The sequence below is a fragment of the Varroa jacobsoni genome, unplaced genomic scaffold, assembly GCF_002532875.2.
Source record: "Varroa jacobsoni isolate VJ856 unplaced genomic scaffold, vjacob_1.0 scaffold_1445, whole genome shotgun sequence".
Lineage (NCBI taxonomy): Eukaryota > Metazoa > Arthropoda > Arachnida > Mesostigmata > Varroidae > Varroa > Varroa jacobsoni.
The window spans coordinates 25,506-36,765 of record NW_019214347.1 but is presented as its reverse complement, the minus strand read 5'-3'; the positions used below and the strand labels follow the sequence as shown (position 1 = coordinate 36,765).

The 11,260-nt window shown below is 41.1% G+C and overlaps 1 long non-coding RNA gene across 6 annotated transcripts in view; it reads right to left on the bottom strand.

Moving 5' to 3' along the window:
- Positions 1 to 10,617, bottom strand: part of LOC111270113 (uncharacterized) — a 22,419-nt gene extending 11,802 nt beyond the window's left edge. For 3 of the 6 annotated variants that reach the window (XR_002686140.2, XR_015314851.1, XR_002686142.2), the window contains exon 1: positions 7,269 to 8,463. This is a non-coding gene — a long non-coding RNA (uncharacterized LOC111270113). Of the gene's footprint in view, positions 1 to 7,268; positions 8,464 to 8,812; positions 9,020 to 10,025 lie in introns of those variants that run through there. The other 3 variants (XR_002686141.2, XR_015314849.1, XR_015314850.1) reach the window with 3 other exon arrangements.
- Between the last annotated feature and the right edge of the window lie 643 nt (positions 10,618 to 11,260).

Below are 11,260 nucleotides of genomic sequence, written 5' to 3'. Positions count from 1 at the left end.
TATATATAATTCAAATCTTAGATACATTGTAGAATTGTCGTACATTATGTTTGGTGAGAAATTATTCATCTTGTGGAATCCCTAAAGCACTTTTTATGAATTAGTAAACAGGATTTCCTCGCCCCTATCTGGACACTCTCCACGCGTAAACACTATTTGCAAGTCGTTAAAGCCTTGAAGCTGTGTCTTTTTTATCGGATCTATTCTCTGACAAGATTTATTCTTTGGATTCGGTTAAGTGCACGTTCATTTTGCTGTTGTTGCAGTTATGACCACTAGACAGTGAAACAAGATCAAATCTCATTACGGAACAATCCCATCCATGATTATCCTCAATCAGTTACAGCCAAGGGCAGAATGCCCCCTGTCGCACATATAATGCCCACTGAATTTCCAGAAGCAAAAACAGCTATTGTTGAAAAGAATCATTGTGTTCTGCCATGGCGATATCCGCCTGCTACCACAACGTACGTCTAAAAAACACGAAACATGTCTCAGTCTTTATTTAGATACGTATAACTTCGATATCCACATGAACTCTAACTACATCCCGGCAAATATTCCTCTTCTATATATTTGCCCTGTATTTGGGTCGTTTTTCCATAAGACTAAGAACAGTTGTGCGGTTTGCCTGCAGCTGGTCTTGCAACAGGACTTCTTGTACCATGTAGCTTCTAGCACCAACGAAGCGAGCTCGAGTCCATATACCAACATTTAACCAGCTCGCCGTCGAACAAAATTTAAACATTCAGAATATATTCTCTCAAATATTTATTTGTTGACGCATCTATCACACAACAGAAAGACTAAACAGAAAAATAAAAGCGATTTAATCAATGTGTGTATAATTTGCGGGGGTTTTACGCGCTTGGCCGTAGCGTATTGTTGGTGTCACGTTGAACCGTAACGCGAACGGCTGAAATTTGCCTGCACTTGGACATGATTATTGGCTTACGCTTGATGCGTCCGGCAGACGCAATATCGCCCACTCAACATCGAAACAGCGATACTGCTACGGCTATCTGACTGGACACTTATTCCGCCGGCGAGCCTTGAATGCCAAAGACACGGTTGACGTCCAATTGAATTTACGTAAATGAACAGTAGCGAACGTACCGTAGAAAATACCGTCGAAAATCGGTACGCGAAACAACGTCCGTTCATGTATTTTCGTGCATATTGGATTAAAACAATATATGTGTAAAAAGAAATTGCGTAACGTTATGGTAAAAGGACGGATAATTAGATTACGGGATGATAATTAGGCGTATAATGAGAAACGAAAAAATTAATGACCTTTAATATTAATGTTTGTAAGCATGTGAATTTAAATGTTGCTAAGCAATTGGCTCGGAGGTAAGAAAAAAATGACCTGCAAAGATTCTTTTGCTGATTACGAACTGTGAAGAAGTACTTTTATCCTCGGCTTTGTTTCAGGCTCGCCTTGATGGCCCCTTCGGAGCATGCGGAATGTCATGATGGCTTGTTTAACCCGGTACGCATAAACAGCTACACAGGCATGATCATCGATCTTCAGTAGAATAGTGCTCGCAGTAAAGTCTGCAACGTACGCTAAACCTAACACTGACTATTTTATTTTGCCCGTGCTAAAAATGAGCAAATGAAGGTATCATCGATTGCCGCATTAGTTCACGTATTTTATGCCCGCTGTTTGTCTGAATAAGTAAATAAATCGTAACGAATATGCTGCTTTCAACCCACAATGAATATTTGGGCTTCAGAAAGACCAGTACTGTTCTAAGCCAGTCAATCGCAGGCTAAACGTTTCCACTAGAGCATGTACGACGACAACCAACAGCGACTGTTTGTGAGACGATTGCATGTAGAGGTCCTTACATAGAGTGGCACTTAAAATGGGAGATTGTTCTCGATTTCGTCTCATAGTTCTGTTTTTTTCCCAGATCATCTTAATGGCGCCAACGATACCAAGGAAAACCAGCAATAATGATGTCGCTTGACGAAACTTCGACACCCGAAGGTTTGCTGAAGTCGCAGACTTGTCTGCGAGGAGTGGGCATATTAGGCTCGTACTAAACATGGACGTCGGAGCTTACCCTTTGCTCTTCTCGCGATTGACAGAGGAAAATAATATCGAAAGAAAAGTGGCTCAAACGAATCACCGTTGTGCCAGTGGATGGCAGTAAGCGGGAATTCAACCGAGCAGAGATTTATGCCTGCTCATTAAGTATAATTGTTTAATGGCTATAATCGATCGATCATTAAACCACCTATATAACTCAGGAAAACTGTCCACATATTCATGGATCAATAGCAGAAACACAGTATGAATATCTGTCATAAAATCTGTAGATTATTGATTCCTACAGCAAAATTGATTCTTCGTCGTCCGTACCTAAACATGGTTATTTGAAAAGGTCGTGCGCTTTTTGAAGATCACGACTGTAGCGTTGCAATTTACCATCGTTAAGAAGAAGGCTTAAATAATCCGCGTAATAACAAAGTAGATCTTGAAATGGAATTACTGGAGTGATTTTTTTCGAATCTTTCGATACAGCGCTGCGTTCATTCTCTTAAACAGGTAGATTTTTAGTCTTGAAGTTATCTCTATATCTGCATTTGTAACAGAAACGTCCACTGGAGCTGGATTTGCCAGCGATTCACGACGCCGTTCGTCATGGAGGTATTTAATAGTTGTTCAATGTGAATATAGGACTCGAACCGTCAAATCGAAGTACGGTATTTCAACAGAAAAGACGGATAATAGAAGAGTGGAAAATATCAATGTGATTGATAACGATATACTGAACTGTGCCTGATTAAACGCTATGGACCAACGAGATATGAGAGTGACGCAGTAGAAATCTCCGCCAAATCTCACAGCGCGGTAAATTACCCAAGTTCATTGCGAAAATAATCCGTGCAAATGGTTTGTGAGTTATTTGCGCATTGCGTGGGTAGCATACGTTACGCGCAACGAGGTAGAATGCTTGTAATCGTCCGATGTACGTGTTCCTAAAATGGTAAACTTGTAAACAAAATTATTGTTATTAAATCTCCGAGCCGCTTATGAGAAAATGTTAGCATTTTAGATGGTGAACTTTCACTGCAAGTAGTACACTCATAGAACGCCGGACGAATCTGTAGAAAGCCATATATGAGTCATAAAAAAAGCTTAAAGCTCTCTCCAAAGATCACTTCGATGGCGACACAGCATCTAAGCATGTGTATGTACACATAATAACATGTTTAATATACCCTTGAAGTCCTACATATTTCAATAGTTCTAAAAATTCTACGTTTTTAAGTGTCTATTGCTCCTCTGTGTACACTGATGTTCCTGATCAATTCCGTTGTTTATAGTTGTTTATTGGGCCGCACAGTTTTTTTCAGAAGGCCGCTTTCATGGTTATTATTGCTTTGCTGCAGTTAAATAGGGCTAGAGCTACGACATGAAGACGCTTTCAGAGCAACTCCGGACAGCCGGCAATACCTATTATTGGACAACATATAAACAGAGCATAAAGCTGACGTTGACGTAGCGCGAAATAGCCATACACAATGGCTGGCTTGCAAAACGCACTATAGCGGGAAAGCAGAGTGGATACCGACAACGAATTGTTTACCTAATTAACAGCTTTAGCAGACGGGTGTTCCAAGGTCAGATATCGTCCGCGTTTAGCAGCCTATAGACCCAGGTTTTTTGATCCCCGTCGGAAACTGGTAGATTCGTGAATACATACGTAATTCTTAGCATGCCCGTCGCATAGCCTTGATGTGTTACAATTTAACATAATGCTAATTTTTATTACTATTAAGAATGTAACAGAATCAGTTGATATATTTGCTAGTTTTGTGCACTAATTATAAGTGAATGTGGATAAGCATGAAACTTTATTGAGTAGTGCCACGATGGCAATAAAAATAATTCTAAAAAAAAAAAAAAGTTCTAACGCCCGACAGAGCTGTATTAGACGTCAGCGTACTAAGGGAAAGCGCTCTGAGCTAATGACGGCGGTAAATACACCAGTGTTTAGTGTTAAATCTACTGAGATTGGCTTCGTTCGCCACTTTCTTGCATCGCTGACTAAGCGTTCTGTAACGGTAAGCGGCCGCCACCGGCTGCCTAGTGTTACACTAGGACCCATAAAAATTTCAAAACAACACATGAGCTAAAAAAACCGAGGCACCATATCAGCACTCGATTATCATGGCTATCCTTATCATTATTGTCAAGTTTTATTGATACGTACTACAATTATAGCCGGCTTATTAAGTTCTAAGGGGAAGAGTCTTCTGGCGGCTGTCTAGATCCAGCCTGAGTGGATCCCACCACTCAGAGAAGTTGCTCTTATCGTTCTCGATATCAACGTCGAAAAATTCAGGGGCGTCGAAACCAGGCCGGTGAGGCTGGCGTAGATTTGTCTCAGCTAGCACAAAGTTACCAACTGGCTATTATTTGTCTTTGTCATGGTTAAATGAAATGATTAATGAGACAATCTATTGATTCCTGTCATCCTTAGAATGCATGATTATGTGACTCAGCCTTGGTTAATGTTATACGTATTTAGGTCACTGTTTATGACTGTGACTCGCTTGAAACTCTACAGAGTTCTATATGATTTTCGAAGAACAAATCAAGTAGGGACAGTGAATCGTGAAGCACGGCTATAATTTCATTCCACGATAGAAGTAGTTCATCTCTGTAGCACCAGTTTTGTGTGGTTCAGTTTTCTGAAGTCAACCGCCCATAACTCAGATGCAAGATTCTTGCTTGTAGGGAAATTTCCAAGCTATTATAACGATGCTAGGTTCATGAAACTCAACCGTACTATTTGAAACAAGTACATTTTCAAGGAAGAATGCTTGGGTTCGGTTATACTCAGCGACTTCTCTTTGTCACGCTAAAATATATACAGTTAAAGCACAAATATTATTGGATATGGTGACTTGAACCCGAATGATCGCATCAGCTAGCTAATGGATATGTTTCTAGTTTTACGCCTTGTAGGATTTTTCTTTAGGGCCGTTAAGGAAATATTTCCTCTTGTCCAATACTATACGCTTCAGGATTTCTTAATTACGACCTGATGAGGTTAAATAGAACCATCTATAAAGCGCTGGCTGTCAAGAGAAACGGCAAGATGTTGCGCGAAGGTAACGAGCCAGCAGAATAAAGGCTTGACTTACGGTGGCGTTCAAGAATCAAATACGATTTTTTCAAAACGAAATCATTAGCGTAGGAATAAATATCTGTGTCATAAAACGAACTGGTAGACATGCTTGATATTCATAATAAATACACATTAACTAAAAACTTACAGGGACAGCTGCCATGTTGCTGTCCTCACTGTTGAGCTAAGCCCGTAGCTAGACTACCCTATAGTCCCAACATTTTGGCGCCGCCAAACAAGCGGACGGCCAATACCTAGGTTGAAAAACGCTCGACGTCCCACCGACAGCACATAAATATTACACAGTTTATGCAAATAAAGAAATTATACGTGAATAACTCTACTGTTCGCAAACTCGATGGCGGAAATGGCTTTGACATCGCCAAGCTGTACATGTGCCTTACAAAACGCTTGTATAAGAGCGCCCGACCTGATTAAGGTTATGTAAGCCACCCCGTCCATACAGGCCACGGATGACGATTTCGAAAGAGTGCTAGCGTGGCCGCGCCAGTTACTCATGCCACAAATTTCATAAGTCATTACTGTGGTTTACTTAATCACGAGTCTATGTTATTCTTGGAAAGCTTGTTAAGAAACTGATACTGTGTTTTTTTAAAGGATCAGATCATATAAGTGTTGAGGAAAACATTCAGCCAACCGTTCAGGAATGACGTACGTATCTATATATAGGCCACGCAGATTTATCACTATATGTTTCGTTGGTCTGAAAATTTATAGAGATCAATGGCTAATATTGAGAGGCGGAACGCCAACCCATTGAAACTCTTAGATATGTATCTTCGTTATATCCTGCTGTCCTATATGATGGAACTCGATTGCAATGAAAGGGTTATCGTATCCCATAAATAAGAACAGCTGAATCTGATTGATTCGCATATATGCTCAGTATTAATGCGTACTATAGTAGCAATTAGTTAGTTCGTTAAAATCAATTTTCGTATCCTTTCGCTCTAACTGACAGACGAGATTGGCTACAAGATTCATTCATTGGTAAGACATCCTGTCAACAGATGTTCGGTCTGACGAAACTCTTCATGGCGTACTATGTTTTTCCTAATGGCGACTACCAGATTCAGTCACGGTGGTCGACTAAAACTATTTTTTCGACAGAAAGTCACTACACAAGTCTAAGGTAGGATTATATGCTTCTTCGTCTTTGTTCTTGAACGATTTCTCACTACTTCAATAGGTCTATACAGAAAATACTACTGATGTTTTTAGCAACGCCCAATACTTTTAGAAGTACACTCTATATTGACATCTTGCCAAAAGATACTGGCTTATTAAGTGATTGATGTTGGCCAAGTGATCGATTTATTATTTATGAAGTGAAGGGTTACTCATGAGCTGCTCTAATAACTGAACGTTAGCAGAAGACGGAGCTGTCTCCGTGTGGACGTGAACATCGTATGCACTTCATCTGGATTAGTATAATGGAGGTCTATTTGAACCTCATAAGATAAGTTCCTTAGTATCCGTCGAGCCGCCCATTTCAAGTTACAATGACTGCCAGAAAGCTACCCTGAAAAAATGTCTTTTTTTTTCACTACTGCTGCGTCATCTCCGAAAGATCCGTCATGCTCATTTCATATGGATTGCTTTAGTGCTATAACAGCCGTGGTTTATAACGCCACTGTATATAACTTACCTATATAATACAACTTGATTATATCATATAATGTTAATGTTGAGCAATTAGAGTTTAGGCTAGGATGCGGTTTCTGGTCATGCGGCAACTTGCTCTTCCACTTAATACGAGTTTCGAAAAACCCAAGAGATATTTAATAGCGGGCTAGTTATGTCTAGGTAAATATACCGAGGAAAACTTAATATACGCCAAGGAACACGTCATCAGTATAGTTAGAGCTGATAATATATTAATCACTATTATTATTAATTAATAGTGAATTAGGTTCAAAAACTAGGTCTCGCCACAACGTATTCAAACCTCGGTGGTCGAGTGCTTATCTCAGGGGTGTGTGTGAAGTAAACAAAGCCTCGAACAATGATGGCGAACAGGTTTATTTAGTTCACTAAACTACACTAAAGAATTTTTCATGATTTATCTCAGTGTAAAACAGTGTTAAATCTAACCTGAATGACGGGTGTCGATAATTCCTCCTATATCTTTGTAAACAGGTGAACGTATATTCTGTACGCGTACAGTCGTAGTTTTCGGATCACGAAATGCATCTCAGTATTGCCTGAAGGCCATGCCGATTCAGCAGTTGATTCTTCACCCAGTGCTAAGCAGATGGGAGCTGATGTTTCGTTTGATCATTGAGCTAAGGCTTAAAGTTCACCCCGACAGCAAATACGGTTCCGTGATCAGGTGCATTTCACGACCTGCCAACTTTCGATATTATAACGATTATATATTTTATCTCAGTATCTAGAAAGAGCTTAACATTCTTTAATTAAATGTTAAGCTCTTTAAAAAAGCTTAACATTTAATTTAAGTTTGAGGCTCTTGATTAACACTCGCACGTTATTCAGTTCAGTAAACCTTCGTTTGTTCTCGTCGATACAACAAATGAATCCGTCATAAATTTATAACGAAAACATTCAAAATGAAGCATAATATTTTTCGACAAAGCCAAAGTTAAAGAGGGTGTGCAGCCCATTCGCATATAATGTGATTGGGCTATTATTAAATAATTCTTTTATTTATTATTAAATAACTACAATTAGTTACTTAACGAATTTTAATTCTATTTCCTTTCCTATTTTTGATTAGTCCTCACTAGCCCCTTCAACTTTGTAACCCGCATAGCCTTTTCACAAAATCCTGGTCCTGATTATTACCTTAGTTAACCCAGATGACAAACGACTTGCTCTTAACAGCACATCGTGTCTGTACCTGCTTGCCGCTCTAATTAAACAGTAGCTAAAAATCGCATCGACGCAAAAATCTTTTCTGTAACTTCTATACACCCAGTATACTCTTGTAGTTCGTCGTCCTCCGCTTCCAACCATAGCTGGGCCTATCTCACGTGCAAGCCTTCCGCTTGCGGGCAGTTTGCGGGCCGGTCTTCCCATGTTTGCTTCGCACGCTTGCTTGGCATATGACCACCTGCATGAGTCGCTCTTAACTGCGGGTAATGCTTTGGTCGACGCCCACGTCTCACGATGCGGTCTCGGCCCTTGCTTCAGCGGCTGACTCTCTTGCTGCTGCTGTTACTTGTACAAGCCTACGCAGGACGTCAGGCGCGTATGGCGATCGGGCGCCCCATCCGTATTAAGTCGACAGTAATAATGGTCAAAGCGACCTAACACTCAAATTCTGCAATAATGCCTGGAAACCCTTGCAGGTATCCTGACAACTCACAGATTATCTGTAATCCATCGATGTGCAATGGCTCCTTGCGTGTCTTTATATATATATATATACATGGGAAACTGGGAAGTAGGCCTACAGAGATCATCCAGAAAAAGCATACTTCGCCGAATTTGGGTGTGTGGGTCAAACGTCTCCCCAGCATTTGTGTGAGAGGCTCAACGGCTGTGGCCCAGACGGCGTTGAACAGTCGAGGATGTAGCTAGCTGTCCATCCTTTTATGGGTGTTTGTGTGCGGTTCTAGTGAGCAATAGTAGTTACTGCAAATAGTACAGACCATGTTATGCACGAGGGTACGTACGTAATTGATTAAGCTGTCAGTGCTGCTATCGCTGGGCCAAGGCCAACTTGGTTCGCCACGGCATGCTTCAGTCAGTTTCCACACCCAGACGGCGGCGCTAAAGGTTACAATGGTTGACATACAGCAACGCCAATGAGAACGTATGTTGGGTCTCACCGTTTTCCTTGTCTGGCCGTCTTAGCGAGACCAGCTTTCCACCATAGCTACCTATACATTCACAGAATTGCAATCAGGTACCAAATACACACAACATATAATGTACACAGTGCATACTCGCATTCATAAAGAAAGCGACTGAAACAAATCTTTCTTAGATGTATAGATGCTGTATTGGCCTCTTCTTCTTTTGCCTCTGCATTTTGTTTATCATCATTCTATGATGCTCGAGTCGGCCGACAGGCCAAAAAATTGTAATAGCTACGGCTATGGGCCTCTCTAGAGACGCTGCCAGCTGCTGTCCATTCATAACGCCACCTTAAGTCAACAAGCCGCCATCACAGACCTAGATTCAACCCAGCTCGGCGCATATATTAAGCCGCAGCTAGAAACTAGCCAGTTTCGTCACGGTGATCTGTGGGTGTGTGTATGTAATGTTTATACTAGTCACACAAGGTCGCTGACGAACTTAAACAAAGTTATTACGAAAAGCTTCTGGAGATGAGCAAGATACCAGAAAGTCGGCGGGGGTACACGCAACGACGTTATATTCTTGAACAAAACGGGCGGCCTGCTTAGTTTGTCCGTTTGGTTTGCTAGGTTTAACTGTATGGATATGGTCCCAACAGCATCTATACCATAACAGAAGCAGGCAAAGAACCGAGACGGTAGTCAGAACGACAGGACGAGTTCTTAGATCGGAACGTTCAATTTAGTTCTATAATATGTGTGTATACACGTACCTGTAATGGCAAAGCATATCACTGCAATCTGCCCAGATCGGTGTCTCTTAATCTCATACAAAGCAACACTTTGGCAAACTGTCAAGTGTGACACAAAATAAATCGTAAAGAGTTCGTGATTACTACTACCCTAAGTGTGATAATGTAGGTCGATAGACCAACTCTACTGAATAATTTTACCGCTGACCAATATGAACAGCAACAACATATAATAGATGTAATCGCGAATTCTGCTTGTCTAGGAAGCAGCTTGAACCTGTTGTTATGGTTTCTAAGAAAATTTGCTATAGAGCGCACACGACGCTAGATCTTACCTGATCCTGATCCTCCAGATGTAAGACGTGCAGCCATCTAGCTTGTAGATCGAGCCAGTCGCGTTAAGCAAAATCAGCAGGTCCGGTTCTTTCGTTCCTTTAGATTTGCTCAGGGGTAGTAATGGATGGAGTGCTGTCAGCAAACCGAATGTGACGCGATAGTACCATCGCAGATTTACCAACAAATACGATTCTGCCCAATCTGAGTAGAGAAGCAACAGCAGTAAAGGACCCTTTGATTCGCGGTCTCGATTCGAGCATACAAGCAAGGACCTCATCAGAGGATGAACCCGTCGTTGAGTCGCAGTTGCGATCTCTCGAGCGTGACTTAAGCTAGCCACCGATATGAAACCCACTTTGCCCTCCCATACGACTGCTTCTAGCTGATGATGATGTGAGACGGGCGTCGCTTGCATCGAACACAAACGCATGCGTTAATAGGTCCACTCAGTGTTGAGCAGTTCAGCAGAAATTGCCACTGTAATTACGTGAGCAAAAAGGCTTATAAATATAACGAACTTCTGGACACCGGATGCACGACCAAAACAATCATTGTGGCTATGCGAAAACCAATATCAGAATCTTGTCGAGATCATCGACACGCTGCAATAGCAAGTGACATACGAAGAAATATGAATTGCAGGTAGAAGCACCATAAAATTAGACGCTTACGTAATATCTAGTCTTTACAATGCAAGATAAGCGAGAGAGAGAGAGAGAGAGAGGGAGGGAAGCAGACAATCATTTTTGTTTACGTTTTTTGGCAAAGGCTTTTGAGCACTGTGTGGTATGTAAAATTACATGAACTGAGTCCGATTCGTGTAAGCTACTTCTTTAGAATTTGGGATGAAAACCCGCCAGCCGATCTCGCCGAAACATTGTTTAGTTTCAAAGAGGCTCTTTGCATTACTACCAGTTATTAAACTAAGCTCTTCTATTGACAATTGTTGACACATTGATTGCTTTTGTTCGCATGTTCAACAAATATTGTATAGTGTGTACGTCGTCTCACTCAGATAAACCCTGGTTGCCTTTGGATTCATGGCCGGAAACGCCTATGACCACAAATTTCGCACAAAAAAAACGTCTAACGCAATTTATACAACTTCAAGAGGCAGTATTATTATGCTAACACATAGCTAACTACTTTTAGAGCGGCCATCGATTGTATCCTTAGCGCGGTAAACGTCATCACCTAGAGTTTTCACTAAAAATAGTATAATATTCCTTAAATT